The sequence below is a fragment of the Rhagoletis zephyria genome, unplaced genomic scaffold (genome assembly GCF_001687245.7).
Source record: "Rhagoletis zephyria isolate East Lansing unplaced genomic scaffold, Rhagoletis_zephyria_1.1 Rzeph_scaffold_01839, whole genome shotgun sequence".
Classification (NCBI taxonomy): domain Eukaryota; kingdom Metazoa; phylum Arthropoda; class Insecta; order Diptera; family Tephritidae; genus Rhagoletis; species Rhagoletis zephyria.
The window spans coordinates 67,814-90,648 of NW_016158923.1; the positions used below are offsets into that span (position 1 = coordinate 67,814).

Consider the following 22,835-nt stretch of genomic DNA (forward strand, 5'->3'; position numbering starts at 1 on the left):
ATAGTGTTTTTCAATAAAATTCTGAAATATGACGTTCTTGAATCAAATTCTGAAGTAGGGCGTTCTTGAAATGTTTTCTGAGGTAGGGCGTTTTCGAACTAACTGCCGAGATAGATCGATCTTAGACTCAGCCATTGATATGTACATACATATATTCATTTAATTTAACAAACAAACAAAATAAATTGCGAACTTTAAGGCAAGAGTTTTAGAAAACAATTCATTGGTCCCTAATCCGAAACAACCACAATATTAATATTCATAGGATTCTATACGGCTACTTTTTAAAGCACTGCTAAGCAATACAAAATTTTTATATGCTTTGGTAATTGAAAACATAGTTCAATACCTCCACTTTAATCACATCCTGGTCTTGCTCCAAATGCTTTTACAAAAATCTGTCTAGAACCCTATAAAAATCCACATTGCGGCTATGGGTACTGTTTAGTAAGTGGCCCTCCTATTTCGGGGTATTGCGTCCAAAGGGGTGACCCGATCCAAAAAAAAAAATTGCACACACTTGTAGCCAAGGGTCTACCCATTATTTTAACATCCACATAACAATTTTTGGTCACTAATTTATTTACAAATTGGGTTTGAAATATGCCCTTTTTTGTCAAATTTGGAAATTAGCGTACATTTATCACTCCTATTCTCCTTAAAGCAGCCACTTCACCAATTCATTTTTGTATTCCCCTTCACTTTACACTTTACTCGATTAGTTATAACTTGATTTACGACTTTAATATTAACCAACTAATCACAATTCATTAAATAAAAACACCTTCAAAATCACGCGTTTCGTAAAGTGGCGACTGTCCCCTTTCGAATGAGGGGGGTTTGGGGGGCCACGCCCCCTCCCTCTCCGCCCCCACCCCAAAAACGATGGGCCAATAACTAAACATTTCCCGCGGCTATTATTGAAGGTTTGAGTTTGAGTCGAGTTGGCTTCTAATTCCCAACGCTTCCGTTTGGTTTCTCTTGCAATCCGGGTCTGTTGTTGTCGTTGTTGTTGCGGTTACCAGACCCCGCTCGGGTCGATCATCCGTCAACGTTGTCGTCCGTTTCAGCTAAAGGGAGGCCCAGGAAGTGCGCGAATTCCGCAGGGTCTGTCCATAAGGACAGGGGCGCCAGCTGGGTGTGGTTCTCAGGGCATGTAAAGAGGTGTCGAGAGTCATATGGCGACTCTCCACATGCCGGGCATTGGTTGGGCACATCCTGATTAATTCTGCTCAGGTATGAGTTTATCCTGCTGCGATAGCCAGAGCGAAGTTGGGCTATTGTGGTGCGGGTCTCCCGAGGCAAAGTTCTGTCCCGTCCACGTCCGGTGGTTGTGTGCCTAGAACGGCATTCACAAGGCGGGAATCTACATAACTCGAGATTGATTCCCTGTGAGTGCCGTTTAGGTCCTGTCGACAGACTGGCGAGACCAGAGGTTGTTTAATGAACCTCTGGACTTCGTCCGTCAGTTCGTAGAGAGGCCTCCTGAGGTGCCTTGGTAAGGGCTCTTCTGCAAGCAGCTGTTTGCTGAGATGACAACGTCTGCGGCTCCCCACAAGGAACTGCTTGCAGAGCATTGTGCTATGCTCCTTGACTGGGAGCATCTGGGCCTCGTCGTGTAGGTGGTGTTGGGCATCATCAGGAGGCATCCGGACGCTGTTCGTAGTGCCGTGTTCTGGCAGGTCTGTAGCTTCATCCACTGCGTACTGCTAGTCCCAGGCGACCACACGGGCGCTGCATAGTTTAGAACCGGCCGGCCAACTGCCTTGTATGTTGCCAAAAACGTTTCTTTATCTTTGCCCCAAGTGCTGCCGGCCAGCAACTTGAGGACATTGTTGCGGCCCTGTACTTTGTTGGTAATTGCGGTTGTAAGCTCCCAGAAGGAGAGCAGACTATCGAAGGTAACTCCGAGGATTTTCGGGTTATTCACCGTCGGTATTGTTACGCCATCAACGTGAATACCCAGTTGCAGTCTGACCTCCTTCGACCAGGTGGTGAATAGGGTTGCCGAGGATTTCGCAGGGGATAGGGTAAGGCTCCTTGCAGTGAGGAAGCGAGAAAGTTCGGCGAGATAACCGTTTACTTTCGAGCACAAGTCATCAATTCCATTCCCAGACGCCATGATCGAACAATCGTCAGCATAAGAGACAATATTGACACCCACACTGGTGGTTGAGGAAGCTTTGAGATGTAATAATTAAACAGTAGTGGGAACAGGACACCACCCTGCGGTACCCCCTGTTTAATTTTACGTGACTTGCTGGTTTTGTCTCTGAAAATTACTGACGAGTGTCGACCACTCAGGTAATTCGCCGACCACCGTTTGAGTCCCTGTGGGAGTGAGGAGGCCTCTATGTCTTCTAGCAGCGTTGAATGAGTGACCATGTCGAACTCCTTGGACTGGTCCAACGCTACTAGAATAGTTTTCTCACAGGGGCGGTCTCAGTTAAGGCAATCCGGGTCTGCTCATTATTGCTTGCCTCCATTGCTTGAAGCGGAGAGCTTTCTTCAATGTATTCATCACCACCCACTTCTGATACGTTAACACTGACGCACAATGGGGCCGCTTCATACAAGTTGGTGCTCAAAAGTCTGTAACCGGATTTTTCCCCTGAAAAATACGAAGACACATCTAAAACGGAAATATAATATTTTTTTTATAATATTATTAAATTATTTTGTGTACTAACACTGTTCAACAAATTTTTTTCTTGTTAAATTGAATAAACCCAGATCATCCACTATTTCCAATACGTCACTTCGTGTTCTAAACACTGAAAAACTAATTCATTGTACATTGATAATTGTAATTATGGTAACGGGCCATAAAGATTACTTAAAACAGAAACAATAACAAAACGGTACAAGGCACGATACAAATTTTATTCGTCTATATAATCATCAGATTCAGGTTGTGTATATTCAAAATTCTCTTCTAAATGCATGTATTATATTCTGGATCAAATGATTTTATTTTTACTGTTTGTAAAGGTCTTACACTCGTATATTGAGGATCAGAAAAATAAAGTAGACGATGAATTACATCTTCAAGGTTAGCTTTCCTTGAAGTTTTTCGGCTAAAACGTTTACGATACGCTTTGAAATCTTTATTTCGCGATTCGAAAAAAATATGCGGCAGTTCAGAGAAGTTTCTTCAGATGGGGGATTAATAGTATCGAGAACTTGTTTAGCTTTACTGCGCTTTCCACTAGCTCGCAGGCTCATTTGTGCTGCGAACGTTAATTGTTCGTGGGAATAATCTTGACGAAGCTAGACAGTTTTCCTATGTTTTGACTGGTCACTAAATTCCCCAAAAGTCTTTAGTGGGCCTTCCTCCTTTAGGTATCTGATACACCACAAATTGACAAGTTTTTTCTAACCACGCTTTTTCCGATACATAAAATCTATTTTTGTGTCTACCGCATCTGATCCATTTTAAGGTAATGTAGCTCTTGAAATTGCGCAAACATATTTGCAACTTCTTTCTTTCCGAAGCTGGGCAGCTGGTATGGCTTGAAATATATTGTTCCACATCTCTGAACTTGCACTGTAGTAATTTAGACGGGCTTTTAAAAAATATTTCACACAAATCTCGATTTTTAATGGATAAAAGGGTTCCGTCTGGAATAAAAGTTAACAGTATTGAAATAAAGAATAAATACATACGGTATATACCATTCTCTTCCATTTAGTTTGAAGTTTTCTTAAAACACTCCCACTTGGAACATATTTTTGATAAAATAATGACAAAATGTGCATGTTTTTCTCAAAAATGCGCAACGTTCTTGGGCAAATCTTTTAAGTTTACTTATATATAAAGACTTGCGGTTATAACAAAAAAAGATTCGGAAAAAGAACCTTCGCATTTCGGAGAAAAAAAGAATTTAATAATTCACTAAGAAAAAAAATGTTTTCCTTATATCTCAGAAACCATTGAAATTATGTAATGATGTAAAGTTGTAAAACAATCAACACACATTGCTTACTCAACGACATAGTTCCTTCTAAACTAATAGTAACCTTAAACATAATAAGACAGTCTTTAATACACATATGAACTCGCTTTCGATATCGGAAAAAAACTTTTCTGACTGAAAAGTTTACTTTGAGCTGTTGTACGCGGCAACTGGTAGTAGTTCGGAACCCAATGTTTATACACGAGATTTGCTACTTTGTTATGTCTTATCTTATCTTATTTTTTAACTTAAATACCAACTTTCGAAAAATGAGTTTTGAGCATCGCCCTCTATGAAGAAGCCCCAGTGTGTGACGTTTACTTTCTCCTCAACAAAGCTGAAGTCCAGATTAGAAAATGTTCTGCAAATAGATAGCAAATAATAAATAAATAATACAAATACATAAGAATGTACATATATAACAAAATACAAATGTATACATGGGTGCAAGTACATGCAAATAAACGAAAATCTCTAAAACGTACTTTCGCAACGAAAGTGTGTAAGAAGCTCATGGCATCCATGTACTGCCATGTAACGGGCTCGTCCGCACATACCGGTCCCTCAGTGACTTCCACCTGGTTTGGCAGTACTTTTCACACATTTATTAGGTACATACACATATTAAGGGCCGGTTGTTCAATGTCTGGTTATCACTACTTGCCGGTTAAACATCATTATCGACGTTTTTGACACCATGCTTATAACATGTGATCGATAAAGCAGTCGTTGTATTTAACCGGAGCTTCTACCTCTGATTTGTGCAAATCAGACATTGAACAACCGGCCCTTAGTGTATAGAAAAATAGTCAATACAATCAAACGAATACTTACCAGATACTCCCACGACACTGGCAACGTTTCTCTAAACCTTCTCCTTTAAAATCTTGTTCCTGTAAAGGTGCGAGCTTTGTCATCAGTGTTGCCAGAACTTTTCAGGGCGACCGGCTAGATTGGACAAAAAAAACGGCTAAAATGTTTCAACCAGAATTAAATTTTGTTTAAATATGTATATAAACCACAATTAGAAAGACTAGTAAATCCATTGAATTTTTTTTTTTGTTAATAAAGATTATTTATACGTAGCTAAGCTGTACACCACTTTATTTTTGTTTAACAAAGGAAACTGTCGTTATACGTAGCTAAGCTTTACATCAGAAGTCATGTTTGTATTACTTAAATATAAAAACAGAGATAAATTACAAACTTATGGCGTTTTCTTTTCTACTAAACAATTTTGCCTTATAAATATTGGATCATTTTCAGTAGGTTGCTTTTTGTCCCGCGAAATGGCTGAAAGTATGGCACTTTTGCTTAGTCGGAGGGCAATATTTTGAGAAATGAACAGGTAAAGCTGTGAAAGCAGAAGGTAGTTTAATTTATTGACATTCGTTGTTGTTGCCGACCACTTATTTTTTAAGAAGTTTATGACATTTAACTAAAATCATGCCACCAGATTCACTTGCAGACAAATTTTTGTTTCCTAAAAAAGTAGAAAAAAGTTTGAAGTTAGTGAAGTTGGATGAAAATATTAAAAGTGTTGCGCGTTTCCAAACTGCCAGAATTCGGTACACCTGAGCAAACGTTCGAATATAAAGTTTTTGGCTTTTCCGAGGTAGGGTACGTAGGTTGATAACAAATTGCTGACGCAAAATATCTTTAAACCTCTGTAAGATGTACCATTATCCGTGGAACAGGAAATAGGTCGAGTTAAAATGATACCTGCAACTTGTAACAATACCAATTTTTGGATTTTCGGAATTTTCTGATAAAGATGTGGTGCTGCTAAAAATATATATACAAAAATGTAAGCACGAAACTATGTATTTGTCACAAGAATTATCCACATAAGATGAAAACTACTGCAGTTTTATTTTATAAAATTTTAAAAGTATGTTTGCACCATGTATTGTCTTCCCAGAGAGTTTTGCTCCACATCGAAATTCGTGCTCTTTTATTTTCTAAGTGTAGCGAATAAAACTTCACAACACAAAAATTTTATGAAGAAAATTCCCGCTGCGTTCTCCCAAATATAAACTGGGACGCAAAATTGAAGCAAGTTTTGCCTATTTTTCTTTAGTTTATTTAATATGTATTATTTTTTATGAATATGTTGCTCATTACTTAACAAACAACATATACTACAAACAGATTTCACTCTTAGTGTAAAAATTATGAAAATTCTGCAAAATTTCAGCAAAACTTGTAACTTTTTAATCTGCTAAAATGACGCGTCCCAGTTTATGTGTATTTGGGTCACTCGCTTAAAACAAAAAACATTGAAATAGGCTCACTTTCTGATTGTTTTTCAATTTTGTATAACACAGGCCGACATGAAAATTTTCGCAGAGGTAAGACTAGCCATTTCTAATAGATTTTGGAGCACTAAATTTGTAAAAATAAAAACTTGTATATTTGAATTTTAATAAAATAAGGCTAAGAGCAAAATCGGCTAAAAACGGTTAATTTTTTTTGCAAAACGGCTAACAAATCGGCTGCCGGCTAAATCGAATTTTTTTCGGCTGTTTGCTGTCGCAACCGGCTAAATCTAGCCGGAAAACGGCTAAAATGGCAACGCTGTTTGTCATACAGGCATTGGTGCGACGTGACTGCTTCAGTAAGGTTCTCTTCCATATTACCTGCAAATTTTCAGAAAACGTTAATTATTTAAACCTAAAAATTACATATATTAAGAGTAAACTTACTTGTTCTTATTAAATTTTTTCTCTTCTTCCAATTTTTGATTTGGCGGCAAATTGCAAATAAATTTCATCAGCTGATTGTCAACGCGCGCAAAATGTTGAGAGTTGGCCATATTTCTGCGTTGTGTTGGCGTTGGCGTTGCCCAACTTTGGTTATGAGGAGACTTTCATGTATTCATAGTCAGCTGTCGAACGCAACGCCAAAGTTGTATGCAAACGGGCCTTTAGACTTATTGTCTTGTTCTATCTTCTTTAACAATACAGTCGACCGGCACACACTGGTCCAAAATCAAGAAATTATGGAATTAGGGTCAAAATTCAATCAATCGATCTGATTTTTTTTCTGTGGACAACTTACGCAATTATTAATAACTTTCATTAATAACAATTTTGTAAAATATGACCTACTTTTTAAGAAACAAATTATTATTTTTTTTATATGGAGAAAAACCCATTTTTATAATTTTAAAGCGCACTTACCACGGCTTATGGTACATTGTAGAAGGTATTACTGTCCACAATTTCTCTGTGGACACCTACTATATAAGTCTGCGACCCTAAAAAATACAGACACGTAAAAAAATTATTTAACAGTAATATTAAAATTAAAGGCATTATAGGGCTAATTACAGTAAATAACACAATAAACCATAAATTTAGACTATCTTTGGATCTGAATCCGGTGGAGATTCGTTTTACTTTGTATACGGATATTTCTCGTGGAGATTTTGAAACTTTTTTTAACCGCTTAAGTTTCTTCCGTCAGACATATGTATGCATTTTAAAATACAGGTAGTTTATATGTAAGTCGGTATATCATAAAATACACTAAATATAATATAATCTATGGCCTTCAAATAGTTACACAGAATAAAAAAAATTACCAATCGAGCCTTGGTTTCACAATTTCCTTGAAAAGGCGAGCAAATGCTTTTGTGTGCAAATACCCTTTTTGCCTGAAGTTCTAGGAGTATGTTCAGACCTTGTAAAAGATCTCTACATACCCTTTGTTTATTTACCATTAATAATCGCTTAGTATATGCTAAAAGCATGTTGAGGAAAATAGACAATACGGTGGTTTTGAAGGCGTTCCAGGTAGGAAAACTACTAGCATTCTAACGAAAAGCAAAAAATAAACCTTTCCAGATTCTTAGAAACCTTCAAAGGTATATGCAAACATTGAACGACATTCTTACTGAATATAAAGCATCGATTGCTCTTGAGCTTACCATTACTCTAGTGATTTTATTACTGGAAATATGACGACCTTTGTTACTAATTTGATAGCTAGTGACGATATGAAAAACAGTGATTGTTTGTACCAAGCTCTACTAAGCCATATACCAAGTACGGCTGCTGTGACCTCGGAGAACTCGGTATAATCCAAAAATTTTGACGTAACCATGGCACAATAAACAGGTAATAGCAGAAGAGCAGATGCAACCCTTCCATGTATTTTGTTGTTGCTTGAGAAACATAAAATGTCAAACGAGAAATGTCAAATTACACCAATGTAAACAAGTTTGACAATTCAGAAAATTACCATTTTGCAAAAACAAATGCGTAAAGTAAATAAAATATAGTTTAAAACAATTGAACTGAATGATGTGTTTGTACCATGAAACTGAATGGCCCGTAGTGAACGTCTCTTGCCATAGCGCATAAATGGTTTTTATAGCAAATGCCGGCTTCTCGAAAAACGAATACTTAGCGGATTCTCAAAAAGAAAACCAAGTCTGTAGCGATATTAAATCAGAGGCACTGCGGTTGCTCAATAAAGAAGATGTGGTATTATTATTATTATTATTGTAGCAGCATACAAGTTCCTCAAAGACTTTTTGGGGAGTGTAGCTGAAGTGGCAGTCCTTGGCCATATATAAATCTGGGTCGTTCCGGTTACGTAGACCCGACTGTTGTGGGAACGAAGATGTGGTCATCGTGGACGCTGACAATTATATTAAAGGTGCTATTTAACTCTACTACAAAGGGTGTAATAAGGCGCGACCATGGGAGTTTAACCAACAGCGCACTAATGCAGATGTGTTGGATGATCGAGTGGACAATTCGAACGTGCCATATACACGGGAAATATTTGATGCTTTGTGTATGCGTTACGAAGAGCCGCATGGCAACTACCGTTGGGATAGTCCATTGTTTGTAGTGTTTCCCGATGATGCGCTTATTTTAAAGGCGCGCTATACGAGTGGAAAACCCTGCCACCAAATCAAAGCATACAAAATGTAAGCAAAGAAAAAAATTTAAAAAGCAAATACTTAGTTTATTTACTCCTATCATTCTTATAGCCACCACTAAGCGCTACAAATTATCTTTTCGAGCTGGATAAGTTAACGCAACCAATTATAGCCGACGCCTTGGCTGCACGAAAAATTGGTAACACCGATAGAGTGCCGGTGAAAGGTAATCAGGTGAAAGTAGAAGTTCCGGGTGCCGTAAATGCTATTCAACTGAACTGAAATGAAATTTTAAATAATATAATTTTATTTGCTTTTATTATATTTTGTTTATAAAGGTGTCTTAATACATTGCATTATTTAATATTATATTTCCTACTGTATTTCTATCGTAGATGGATGCAAGAGAAGTAGAATATAATAAAAAACTGCATCCAGTTAACTCTATCATATGCATAGGACTATGAGGGAAAAATTAACAAAATTAAACATTTGCTTACCACTAATTTCAATACAGGTAAAATTTTTTATCATTAATTTCGTGAAAAGTGTGTTCTACCAGCTATTTTTCGACTTTGTAGATTCTGAAATCATAGTTCTGGTTCCGGTAATACTTTGCTTAAAATTACAACATGTGTTTTATGCTTTTGCATAATGCTTTAATTAAACATAAAAACATATTCCATGTTAAAGAATTCAATTTCATATGCCTAATATTCAACATTTATACTACTCGATCATAAAAGGAGCATATTATTCGTACAATTTTATTGTCATCAAGAGAGTTGCGTTTTTATAAACACATAGTCATACATACTGATTTGCATATGCATACTGGGATGTGGAAGAATTTGTTATGTGTGTGTCAAAAAACAAAAACCTAGGATTGCAAAATGACTAATAACTAAGTGTTAGGCAAGATAATACCTTGCGCCTTTGTTGCTGCTACTGCCAACGTCGCCATCAACAAGCTCATCAGATTCATCATCGTAATGCGATTAATCGTTATTTCGGTCATCTGGATCTTCTGGCTTGCGACAAATCCAAAATAAGTTCTCATATTCACTTTTAAGCATGGATTGTGGGTTTTATGCATATTTAGTGCGTACGCCTGTTTGGCTACGAAGAAAACCAAAGCCAACCATTTTGATCATTAGCTCCAAATTTTCAAAAGTAGGTTCGATGCTATACTCGCCCTGTATATAGCTGAAATGATAAAGTATTGGGCCCAAATTCACCCAAATGCCGCCTGGTTTCAATATTCTGAAAACGAAAAAAAATATAGTTTCGAAATTGGAATTTGATTTTGTATTTTAAGCAAACTTTCAACATTAAAAACATTAAAAATTGCCCTAGTTGTAAGCGTTAAAATTATACAAACATAATAAATTATTACCAAAATAGTTTCATATAAGTCGTACACACTCGTGCTCTTATATGTATTTATTTTAAGCGTGCATAATTTAAATCACTTGCCCACATGACAGGGACAATTTCGTTAAATATTTACATACCTAAAAATAGTTTCAATAAAGTCCACAATATTAATAGCGCAGTCGATAAAGAAGCAAGTGGTGACATAATGTTACCTGTTAGGCGTTTTGTAGACCTACTAATAACAAAAATTTAAATGCGATAAAGTAAGCACATACATACATACATAGGCCCCTATTATGAGTTACATTCGATCTTCGACTGTGGTCGAAAGCGCTGATCGAAAGAATTTTGATTTGGTATTATGGCGCTCATTCGATGAAGAATAGCGCTATTGTGAACTTCGCTCGTTTATGTTGTTCACAATAGCATATTTTTCACCGCTGAGAAGCTTTGTTTACAAATCCAGCAAACTAAATAGTGTGCTTATACATATTTATGTAAATTTGTGCAAATTAAATTGAAATAAAAAAGAAAGCAAGTTTATAAAAACGTGGTAAAAATTAGTACAACGAAGTTCTGGGGTTCAACGATTCGTCAGAGGATGAGAGTTTAGTGAACTGACCAGGAGTAGTAAATGTTTAAGAGAGTTTAAGTGTAGTCTTTACAATATATTTTGACATAAAATATATTTAAGAAATTTGTCTACAGATTTACTAAAAACTTCCGACTGTCTAAAGAGGCGTTTGTGAGCCAAATCTATTTAAAATATTTTAAAACTATCCACAGCTCTATGATTTGTTCTCAGAGATCGTGCCAACTGAGTATTGGGATTTTCCTTCACAAGTAAAGTAGCCTTTCGAGCTTGTGTTTTGTATTCACGACGTTAAAACTGCATGAAATTGATAAACATTTTTTTTAAATTAGTGTCTACCGGCCAAAAAGTAAGAAAACAAAGGCAAAATCATACATTTTTCACAATTTTCTAACACTTCGCTACCCCATCGAAACCAAAATTCTGTTCGACAGAAAATTCGATACTCAACGAAAATTTCGACACGGTTGCATAGCTCACAATACGAATTTCACTTTCGATCTTCGATAACCAGCGAAGATCGAAAATCGAATGCAACTCATAATAATGGGATAATAGCAAAGTGCTAATAAATTGTGCCATTTGCAAGCACAAAAATTTGTTTCATTTTGCTTAAACAAACAAATAAATATAGCTAGAGACATAAAAGTGCAGTGAGGTGACAAAAACAATAAGGCGCGAAAATAGATAAATGCCATAAGTGCAAGAATCCAATTCGCGGTGACAGCGGAATCCGCTGTGATGGTGTGTGTGGTAAAGTGTGGCACTGGGCAAAAAAATGCTCTGAATTGGATGAGTACAGTGCGAATGTACTCAAAGAAAACAACTTTGTGCGCTTTATGTGTAACCAATGTCACACATACATGCATAACATCGATGAGGTGCTCCGAAATATGAACTTAACAATAGAGAAAAATAGTCAAAAGATCCAAGAGTGTAATGATGACTTCCAGGAGTCGCAAAAAATGCAAGTGAAAGAGCTTAAACTTCTCTTGCAATCAATAGAGAAAAAATTTGGGGAACTCATTGATGCAATGCAAAGAGTACAAAAAACCAGTGAGGCGAGTATTCTCGAAGTGAACCAAATTAAGGGCCGGTTGCTCAAAGCCTGATTGACACTAATCACCGATTAACATCGTTATCGACGTTACCGACACCGTGTTATATGCATGGAGTCGAAAACGTCGATAACGATGTTAACCGATGATTAGTGTCAACCAGCCTTTGAGCAACCGGCCTTAAGTCAATAGCTGACGGCGTAAAAAAGCAAAGCCATGATCTTTGCGAAGCCATAGTGCGCAATGAAAATGAGAACAAAAAAATTTGTGAAGAGATAAAGAAAGCGGTGACTGCTGACGCGTTAGCAGGTCAGCGGGCGAAAGCCTCTTATGCGGATCTCTTTAAAGGTAACACTGCGAAAGATAATAGGCTGCCGAAAGTAAATAAAGAGAAGCCATTAGTTCTACAACCAAAAGAGAAGCAGGAAGTGGATAAAACAAAAGAAGATTTGAACAAAAATGTTGACCCCTCGGGCTTGAAAATTAATAGTGTACAGGGGAGGAAAAGTGGGGCTGTAGTAATACAAACAGAAAATGAGGCTGAGCGTGAAAAAATCAAAAAGGCAATAGAGAATAAAATGAGTGATAGATATGAAATAAAAATCCCAAACGTAGCCAAGCCAGGGTTCATGGTATATAGAATGAGCTTTAAACATGAGAATGAGCAGCTTTCGGATATGATAAAAAAACAGAATGAATGCTTCAAAAATTATAATTTCAAAATTTTGAAATGTTTTGAAACAAAAAGAGGCAATGCAAAACATTATAATGCGTTAATAGAAATTGATGTAGATGCCTTTGCAGCCGTGCTGGCAAGCGAAAAAATAAACATAGGTTGGGAAAAATGTAGAGCCAAAGATGGAATGGAAGTTACTTTCTGTTTCAAATGCAAGGGATTTAACCACATAGCTGCGAAATGTAAAGCCGATGAGGTATGTTTCAAGTGCCTAGATAACCACAAAGCTGTGGAATGTTCTAAGGAAACATTAAACAAATGCATAAACTGCATTCGTGCTAATAAAAAATTTAACTTAGGGCTTGATGAAAATCATATGACCTTTAACCCACAGTGTCCTGTATACCAGAAAAAGCTCGAGCATAAAAGAAACACTGTAAATTACTAACAATTACAGCAAGTTTGTGGGGACCATAGCGTTGAGTTTACGTCTCACCCAGGTGTATACAGAGTTTAGTGGCTAATAAAGTTGAGCTAGAAATACTTATAGATTTTACCGACCCGGATCTACTTTTGTGTTCCGAAACATGCCTAACTGATGACATAGAGGATACGGAAATAATGTTCCCGGCGTATCAGATGATACGCTGCGACTCACACAGTAGACACACAGGGGGAGTGATAATACTCGTTCGAAACACGCTCGGTTTTAAAACAATAACTAACAAGGCTTTAGAAAAAAATGTTTGGTGTATAGTTATTCAACTCACACACTGTGATACCAGGTGCCAGCTCGGGGTGGTTTATCACTCCCCAAGCTCAAGTGATGCGGAATTTGTTACATATATGGAGGATATCTTAGCAGAAATCTCAGAAAATTCTGTGAACACTGTTGTCATTGGCGATGTTAACATAAACATGAACGTAGTATCAACCTACAGCGGAAAACTCAATGATGTTTTCTTGCAACAAGCCATGCAACAGCTGATAAATTTTAATACGAGGGTGACGGAACATTCGGAAACACGTATCGACTTGTTGTATTCCAATGATAACCGAGTTATATGCCAAAAGGTCGAGGATCATAGAATATCTGACCACGAAACAATAATGTTTCGACTAAATGTCAATAAACTTAACCCACTTGCTAAGGAGGCAGAAGTAATATCCTGGGAGAGATATAACCCTGAGAACTTTACTAAGGCAGTGCGATTTCTCGAACTTAAATTTTTTCGATGCTGACGGTATGGTGGAGTATATTACTCATTGCATTATGTGGGCCATGAGGCAGTTGACTTACTCAAAAATAACTCGCATTAAGCAGAGGAACAAATGGTATGATAGGCAATTGACAGAGATGAACAAGTATAAATCTAAATCCCGTGAGAAAGCAGTGTTTTCAGGGTACTGGGGTGAATATAATTTAGGGAGAAGCAGGTATAAGAAAATGGTAAGGTGTAAAAAAATTAAATACTTAGAGCATAAGGTGGAAATAAATAAGGGTGACAGCCGACTCCTGTGGAAATACTTAAAGGAGGTAGTCAATAACACGGAGGTCAAAGAAAATATTGGAGAAGTGTAATAAATAACACCAACTACGTAGACAGCTTTGAAATTGCGGAAAACCTAAACAATTTTTTCGTGGACAGCATTTTGGAAATACATACCAATATAGAGTGTGTAAACTATGATCTTTTCGAGCAACGAGCTCCCACAAGTACGCTAAAATTTGAAGAGGTCTCAACGAAAGACATTCTTCAAATTGCCAAAAAATTTAAGCGGAAAATTGGGGGAAACAACCTACTTTCTGAAGGTGTTATTAAGGACTCTGCTGATTATATGGGATATTTCTATGCCCTACTTATAAATAAGAGTCTCCAGACAGGATCAGTACCGGAAGAATGGAAAATTTCATCAATAGTGCCCGTCAAGAAAGTTAGAAAAACGGTTATGGCTGAGGAGCTTAGGCCCATCAATGCTCTCCCTAGCTTGGANTTCATCAATAGTGCCCGTCAAGAAAGTTAGAAAAACGGTTAAAGCTGAGGAGCTTAGGCCCATCAATACTCTCCCTAGCTTGGAAAAAATGCTAGAAACCGTTGTGAAAAACCAGCTACAGTACTATGTGGAATCCAATAAAATACTCATAAAAGAACAATCTGGATTCAGAGCTAAACATTCCTGTGAGACTGCGCTGAATCTGGTGCTTTCTCAATGGAAAGAAGGTCTTAACAGACACCTTAATGTAGTGGCAGTGTTTATTGATCTTAAGAGAGCATTTGAAACCGTTGATAGGGTCCGAATGTTGGATAAACTAAAATACATTGGTATAAAAAACACTGAGCTTGACTGGTTTAGAAGCTTTCTATGTAATCGTAGGCAACAAACAATAGTTAATTCAAAGATGTATAGTAAGATAGCCGTAGACATCGGATTACCACAGGGCTCAGTTTTGGCACCCCTACTCTTTAATATATATATAAACGATATTAAAAGTTCTCTCAAACATTGTAAAATAAAACTCTTTGCGGATGATGCCTTGTTAACGATCAGTGATAGGGAACTACCAAATGCGATTGTCAAAATGCAAGAAGATCTTATTTCTTTGTATCAATGGCTGTGTTCAAAGAAACTCAAACTGAATGTGAAAAAGACTAACTTTATGGTATTTTCCAGAGCGGCAAATGCTGACTCCATAAGCCGTGAATTAAAAATCAAAGATGAAAATATCGAAGAGGTGAAAATTGTCAAGTACCTAGGAATATACATAGACAACAAACTAAAGTTTGATGAGCACGTTGAGTATACAGTCAACAAGATTGCTAAAAAAATTGGCCTTATAAAGAGATCGTGTAAGTACTTGGGAAGAAGATATAAAACGTTGGTGTACAGGTCAATAGTAGAACCGCACTTTATATACTGCCCCACGATTTTCTTCCTAGCGGGGGACTCCCATGTAGATAAGCTGCAAAAAATGCAAAACCGAGCGATGAGATTCATCCTCAACAAACCATACGACACACCAACAAGATGTATGCTTGAGACCTTGAATTGGTTAAGCGTGAAGCAACAAGTTTTTTACCACGCTATGAAATTTGTGTACAATATTAAGAAGGGCAACCTGCCGGATTATCTTAGCGATAATCTCCGATATATAAATGAGACGCATACATATTTGTTGAGAGAGAATAACAGCTTCAGACTCCCGAAGTATAGAACAGAAGTGGACAAAAAAAATATTTTCTATAAAGGCTTAAAGTGCTTCAATGAATTACCAGAGGCTATAAAAAATTGTGATACTATCACTCTTTTCAAGCGGCTGCTATTTGACTATTGTAGAATGCAGCCTACAAGATAGTGATGTATCAACAATAGCGTGGATTGGAAACTAGGCCTTTCCAACCACCAAGATATCGAGACTAGGCGGATCGGAAACTCGGCCTTTCCGACTACCTAGACCCTTAGATAATAAACAATAACCGAGCGGATTGGAAACTAGGCCTTTTCAACCGTCACGAAAGCGCGACTTGGTGGATCGGAAACTCGGCCTTTTCGACCACCCAGGAGATATCAATAAATCGAGTAACCCAAAAAGAATAGCGCGGATTAGAAACTCGGCCTTTCCAACCGTCTACATAACTTCCAAAAAATTGCATGCGTTTATATTGACATAAAATAATTGCAGTGATAAAGAAATAATGTTATTTAAAAATTTCCGTAGAGCATTTTGTATTTTGTATTTAATATTTAATATTTACATTTTAAATCTAAATCTTGTTATAAGAATGTTAAATCTTTGTTGCAATATAAGTCTAACAGACTGTAAAAAATAAATAAATAAATTAGATACTCATAATAAGGGCCATATATACGTACCCAGCCAGCAAAATCATCGCAAACGAGCTCGTAACTGGATATTTTCTTGAAGAGAAACTGGATAAAAAGTCGTGGATAAAAAGTTCGTAAAATGTACGTTTTCTTGCTGGGTATGTACAAAGTATCAAAGTTTTATGAACATTCGAAGGTACTTCTAAGGTGTAAATAAACACCATTGGATATAAATGCGCGTGGATGTGCTTGTTTGGATTGATGGTAGTGACCACAAATGATGGAGCTTTCAACTGAATTTGCTCAGACAACAACTCCAATTGTGATACGGAAATACGTATCTGCAATCAAAATAGAAATTTACGTACATATCATTAAGTTCATCAAATATTTAAGCTATCACATAGATTATTATATAAAAGAAACATATATATGTAAATGTAAGTGCGGATATAATAGTGACACTGGTAGGTACTAACTGTGTTTAATGCCTGGAAGCTTGTACTAAGACGTATTCCTGCTCAATTTCAATTGGATACGATTTCTGAAATATAAATATGATTAAAAGTTTGAACGTAAATAATTTAATATTTAATTTTACCAGTTTAAAGAGTGAATTTATTTAACTTTTTGTAGCGTACCAGCAGTTGCTTTGTCTTCTCCACTTTCAATTGTTTATTTAGGTGGCGCACTCTAAACAGTATCCGGCGGTGTAATAAACACCATTGGATATAAATGCGCGTGGATGTGCTTGTTTGGATTGATGGTAGTGACCACAAATGATGGAGCTTTCAACTGAATTTGCTCAGACAACAACTCCAATTGTGATACGGAAATACGTATCTGCAATCAAAATAGAAATTTACGTACATATCATTAAGTTCATCAAATATTTAAGCTATCACATAGATTATTATATAAAAGAAACATATATATGTAAATGTAAGTGCGGATATAATACTGACAATGGTAGGTACTGACAGTGTTTAATGCCTGGAAGCTTGTACTAAGACGTACGCCTGCTCAATTTCAATTGGGTACGATTTCTGAAATATAAATATGATTCGAAGTTTGAACGTAAATAATTTAATATTTAATTTTACAAGTTTAAAGAGTGATTTTATTTAACTTTTTGTAGCGTACCAGCCTTTGCTTTGCCTTCTTCACTTTCAATTGTTTATTTAGGTGGCGCACTCTAAACAGTATCCGGCATTTAAGAAAAACTGTTTGACGCTGTCTGGAAGGTCTACGTTAGCTGCTTTGTTCAGAAGGCGCTGCTTTATATTTTTACAGTGCGCTATTTCCTGTAAATTAACTGCAAGGAATACCGACTGCAAGCTCCTAATACGGTCTACAAAAAGGGGTGAAGGCTTTTTAAGGTACCCTTTCGACACCTGATCGACCCACGTAAAAGTTGCGTTACTGGTGTCTTCGTGCTCGCTGAGATGTTGCTTGCGAATTATATATCCAGCCATATATTCTAGCACATCGCCATGCAGCACATCAGCATCGCCATGTATTACATCGGTTCCCCCAAGCAGCGCATCGCTGTCGCCTTCCAGCACACCGCTATCGCCTTCCACCATATCGGTTTCGCCTTCCAGCACATCTGGATCGTATTCCAGCACATCGCCATCGCCATCGGTCGCGTCAACGGCCTCTGATTCTGCTGCCAAAGGCTCTGGTTCTCCTACTTCCTGTTCATCTAGTGCGCTATTTTCGAACATCCCGCTTCCATACAACACCTGCGGGTTTGATGTGTTCAGCCATTCAACAGAATCCTGCGCGGCGTTGCCTGTTTTGTTCAGATTTTCGGCATTCCTTGCTGGAAAATAATTCAGAGGGGCTATCCTCAAACGAGTCAGCGCCAAATATCGTATCGCTATCATAACCTTGCGACATTCATAACACACGTCAGCTACCTCCGATAGCGATCCGAATAATGTCGCTAACTGGTTTGAGATTAGGTATACAGGTGTGGATAATATACAATTAAATATACATTTAAAAGATAACTTTTGGCAAACTTACCTAAAATGTATTTTCAGAGCCTGTACATAAACTCCTTCGGCGTAGGGTGGTCGTTTAATCATCCCTTGCTTCGTATATTTCCGAAGAAGTGCTCCAGCAAATCACTACCACATACTCGTACAACTGTAGCACTGCGTTATTTGTTACCAAAACACCCCTTTGAAATTGTTGTAAGCTATTTTTGCGAGGGATGATAACATCTGATATGAAATTATTCATGCGTCCCAAAATCTCGAGCTGCCGCTGCCTCTTCCGTCCAAATGGTTCCTTTAAGTAAATTATATGCAGATAATAAGTTGTGAATTTTATGAAATATTACCTTTCCAGGATAATTGAACGTTTTAACGGAGGAATTGAGAACGTCGTACCAATCGTTCACCAACTGAGTTAGTTCAGCTGTCTCAATCGCTTCTTCTATGTCCAACCCCAGAGCGTAGCAGCGCAGTATGGCTTTTGCAGTCGTGTTAGAAAGCAACTGTGTCGCGAATTTTACCTTTTGTCTGCCTGAAATTTTGCGTGAATTATATTAGCTACGAGATTATAGAATAGTTATTATTAACATACCTATCCCTTTTACAGCTAAGTGCTCTTCTGTTAACTTGAATGTTATAGATAGGTCGGATACAGATGTGTACCTCATAACATCAACTATTGCGCGCGTGGTTATTATGCGGTCTTTCCAAACAAATCCACTATCAATAAAATGATTTCAGATGAGTTTCAACAGATGCGGAGCATCCGCAAATGCGAAAACCTTCGCCTCTGGATCAGTAGGGTTGGTGAACCATGGGTGTTCTAATTAATTGATAACTAGCTTTAGAAAATGTATTAGTGAATTAAATATATACCTGGAGTGATGCCGAGGTCTCTCCAAAGCTTTTGGTTGGATGGGCCCATATCGCAGACCATCGCAAGAACAGGGAAGCCAGCATTTTGCACAGCCGAAATAATTGTATGCAAAAGTTCGACGGTTATTTTACAATCAAAATCGTAAAATACTGGCTGCTTCCAGGATTTTAATAATCCGCGCGCCATAACCACTTGAACATAATTTGCCGGCTTCCTGACGAAGTCGTCGGTAGGCTCATACTCAAAAGCTTCGGTGACCTTCATCTCGTCGAAAGCCAGCACACAAACTCGACGGCAGTGAGCTCGTGAATGTGGCGCATTAAGTCCAATGCAACGGATAACATTCCCTCACCAACTTTAATTTTACGGTACCACCTTTGAAGTGTGCTTATATGTGGCAGGGGGAAGCCTTTCGTATACAGGTGCCTATATGCTCGGGGTCCGGCAGCGTGAATACATATGGCGCTGGAAATATCGCTCCACGACCATCTAACGTTTTTGTCTACAAAACAAATAAAATCTAAAAGCAAATTTACAGAAGGTGTTTAATTTGTTTTGTGGAAGAAGAAAACTGCGTAGAAAAGTATATGCATATATATGTATGGCATTAAACAACTTACTAAGTTTGCGTGTGGCAACTAGAATGTGCCACACATTGAGCATTGGTTCCTACGGAACCACTTTCTACCACTTCTGATATAATTGTTTCACTTATGGGATGACTTAAGTAACCAATTGGTTCACATATTTTTTCCACCGTCACTTCCACAACTAAAATATTTCAATTTTACCACCTACATGCATATATATTCTAAGGCTCTGATCTTAAAGCATACTTACAAAGGTGGTTTTATAAAGAGTGTTTGAACAGAGTTGGGCATCAAGTGCGTTCGTTGTGCGCCACCAATCAAATCGGAGCTCGCGAAATGCTCCCCGCAAACTACATGCTTTGCTGTGAACGTGATGCCACATGCTCTGTTCTAATCAGCCACCCGACGTGGCTCCTGCGGGACCATAAAAAAGGGAACTCTACCCTCTACACGCTTTTTGTTGCAGAGAACGCACTTTCCCATCTTTGATTTAATCAAAACACTTCCCACAAAACACAGTATCGTATATAGTATATCGCACTAAATCGCACTAAATAGCAAGATTAGATAATTATAAATTAACCGCAAACTGGCACAAACCACGTGAAAGCAAATTGTGACAATTCAGTTTGTTTTCATCAGATGTAAACATAGTTTGACAATTTAGCTTATACGTGAAAATGAAAAAATCGAATTTGCAACTCTTCCGCTTCTACCAGTTTAATATGCCTTGGCCGTAACTATACCGCGAACTTGTACAGAAGATGGCCAAATTCAATCAGGAACGAATGCAGATTAAAAAAAGTAAAATAAAACATGGCTAGAAGCCAATATTTCATGGCCGATAAGTGAAACTTTGGACTTTGCTACAATATTAATTCCGTAAATAATGGACGTTGAAGAACAACAACTAAGTTCGCTTACTCAAGAAGCTGGATCATCTACATCAGATATGAGTACTAATACTCGACGAACAAGGAAAACCTTTACAGATTTGGGCATTAAACAAAAGAAAATATGAACGGTCCCCTTATTAGAACATGATGAAGAAGAGTTGCTGTATGCGTTCGTCGGAAAGCTGAAGGGAAACAACAAAATCGATTTCGCTAAGAATATAGAATACTTATCCAGAGACTCCAGAAAAGTAAAAGATGTCAACGGTTTTTTATTCACATCCTTCAATAAAAAAAAAACTGTTCGTGAGGATGAGACTCTGGCTCTTGTGACGGCGTTAAACTCATCGAAATGGCAGTATTTGGCGTTAAGGACCTTTTTAATCGACAAGGATATAGTGACTTTTGCTTCTTATCAAAAGTTAATTGTGAAGAAGAAGGAATGCTATCCGCCACCAGAAGAAATAACTATCACTGAATCAGGAGCACAGATAAAACTACAACCAATTTTGGATTTAACAGCTGAAAAAATCATGAGAGTGGCAGATATAAATGACAACGGTGAAGTTATGAAACTTGTTGGCAAATACGGGATGGATGGTGCATCATCAAAGAGCTGTTATAAACAAGTAATTTTTAGCAAAAAAAAACCGACTTCAACTCTCATATAAAAAAAAAAATATATATATATATCTCATGATCCGCTGATCGGATCTTAACCAGATTAGTATGGGATCACCTCTGAAACACTACCTTTCCGATGCAAAAAGAATTATCGTTATTATAATTAGAATATAAAGAATTATTATTATAATTAAGAAAAATCGGTTGATGTGGTCCAAAGTTATGCGGTAACATACATAAAAAAAAAAAACAAATAAAATAAAATAAAAATATTCCGACGAACTGATAACCTCCTCCTTTTTTGGAAGTCGGTTAACAAAAGCCGGTTACAAGTGACATTACAAATGAGTCTTCTGCTTTTATGGTCAGTTGTGTGCCATTGCGTCTTGTGCGTGGCGATGATTCTCCGGGAGAAATATTGAAACAGAAAAAATTAGACGATTTTGCAAAGAAACAGCGGAACTATATGCCAGCTTGTACCCTTGGTACCACATGCCTGCTAGTGTTCATAAGCTATTAGTGCATGGTGCAGATATTTGCCAACATTACTCCTTTATACCAATTGGATTGCTGTCGGAAGAAGCTTCTGAAGCACGAAATAAAGATTTTCGAGCGGTCAGGGAAAGACATTCGCGAAAGATTGGCCGAATACAAACCAACGAAGATATGCTGCACAACTTTTTGATAAGTTCAGGTCCCTATATAACGCACATAAAACCAAAATTTAGTAAAGTGAAAAGTCAAGAGATGTTTACAGATGCAGTGGAAATGCTCAATGACTAATTTCCATACGACCTGCGTGAAATCGAAAATGAATCTCTACCGGATCCAGTTGCATAGCCAGTCTAAATTTATAGTTTATTGTATTCTTAGTTGTAATTAACCCGGTTAAAGACTCTCTAATGCCTTTAATTTTGCTATTGCAGTTAAAATTTTTATTGGGTTCCTGTATCCTTTCAAGTCGTAGACTTATCTTTTTTTCTTAAAACGTAGGCCATATTTTATAAAATTGCTTATAATAAAAGTCCACAGAAAAGAAATCAGATCGATTCTTGGAATCTCGGCCCTAATTGAATAATTTCTTGATTTGGGACTAGATATTCAGTAGGAATGTCATTCAATGTTTGCATATACCCAGGGTTTGAAAATGCTGTAATATTTTTATTTAATTTGCTTTTGCGGTGCTTTGATTTCGGCATATATGATATCGAAAGCAAAGCAAAAGCAATTCAGAAAAACACAAATGCTTTGGCTGCCGTTTTGCTATGAAATTTCGAAAGCAAATTGTGGAATCACAAAGACAGCGCAGCAGCAGCAAATCAACAGCAATTTGACTATAAATTTGCTGCGAAGCATCGAATTGGCAGAAATAGAGGATATTATATGTATGCGAGCGCAAATCCACTAGTCGCTTACCCTGATAAGCTTTGCATTGATGGCGGAGTTAATATGTACTTAGATAATATACCA

At 37.3% G+C, this 22,835-nt stretch overlaps 1 long non-coding RNA gene and 1 pseudogene across 2 annotated transcripts; one reads left to right on the top strand and one right to left on the bottom strand.

Annotated features, from left to right (window-relative positions):
- The first annotated feature begins 6,524 nt into the window (after positions 1–6,524).
- On the top strand, positions 6,525–9,132 carry LOC108365334 (protein KTI12 homolog; annotated as a pseudogene).
- A 7,725-nt stretch (positions 9,133–16,857) lies between these two features.
- LOC108365329 (uncharacterized) lies at positions 16,858–21,390 on the bottom strand. Of its 2 annotated transcripts, none has more exons than XR_001847912.1 (6): positions 18,974–21,390; positions 18,729–18,913; positions 17,522–18,676; positions 17,360–17,424; positions 16,980–17,221; positions 16,858–16,922 (listed from the first exon to the last, which is right to left on the bottom strand). It is a non-coding gene; the product is annotated as an uncharacterized LOC108365329 (long non-coding RNA). The 2 variants fall into 2 exon arrangements; XR_001847913.1 differs by having other exon boundaries at positions 17,344–17,424.
- Between the last annotated feature and the right edge of the window lie 1,445 nt (positions 21,391–22,835).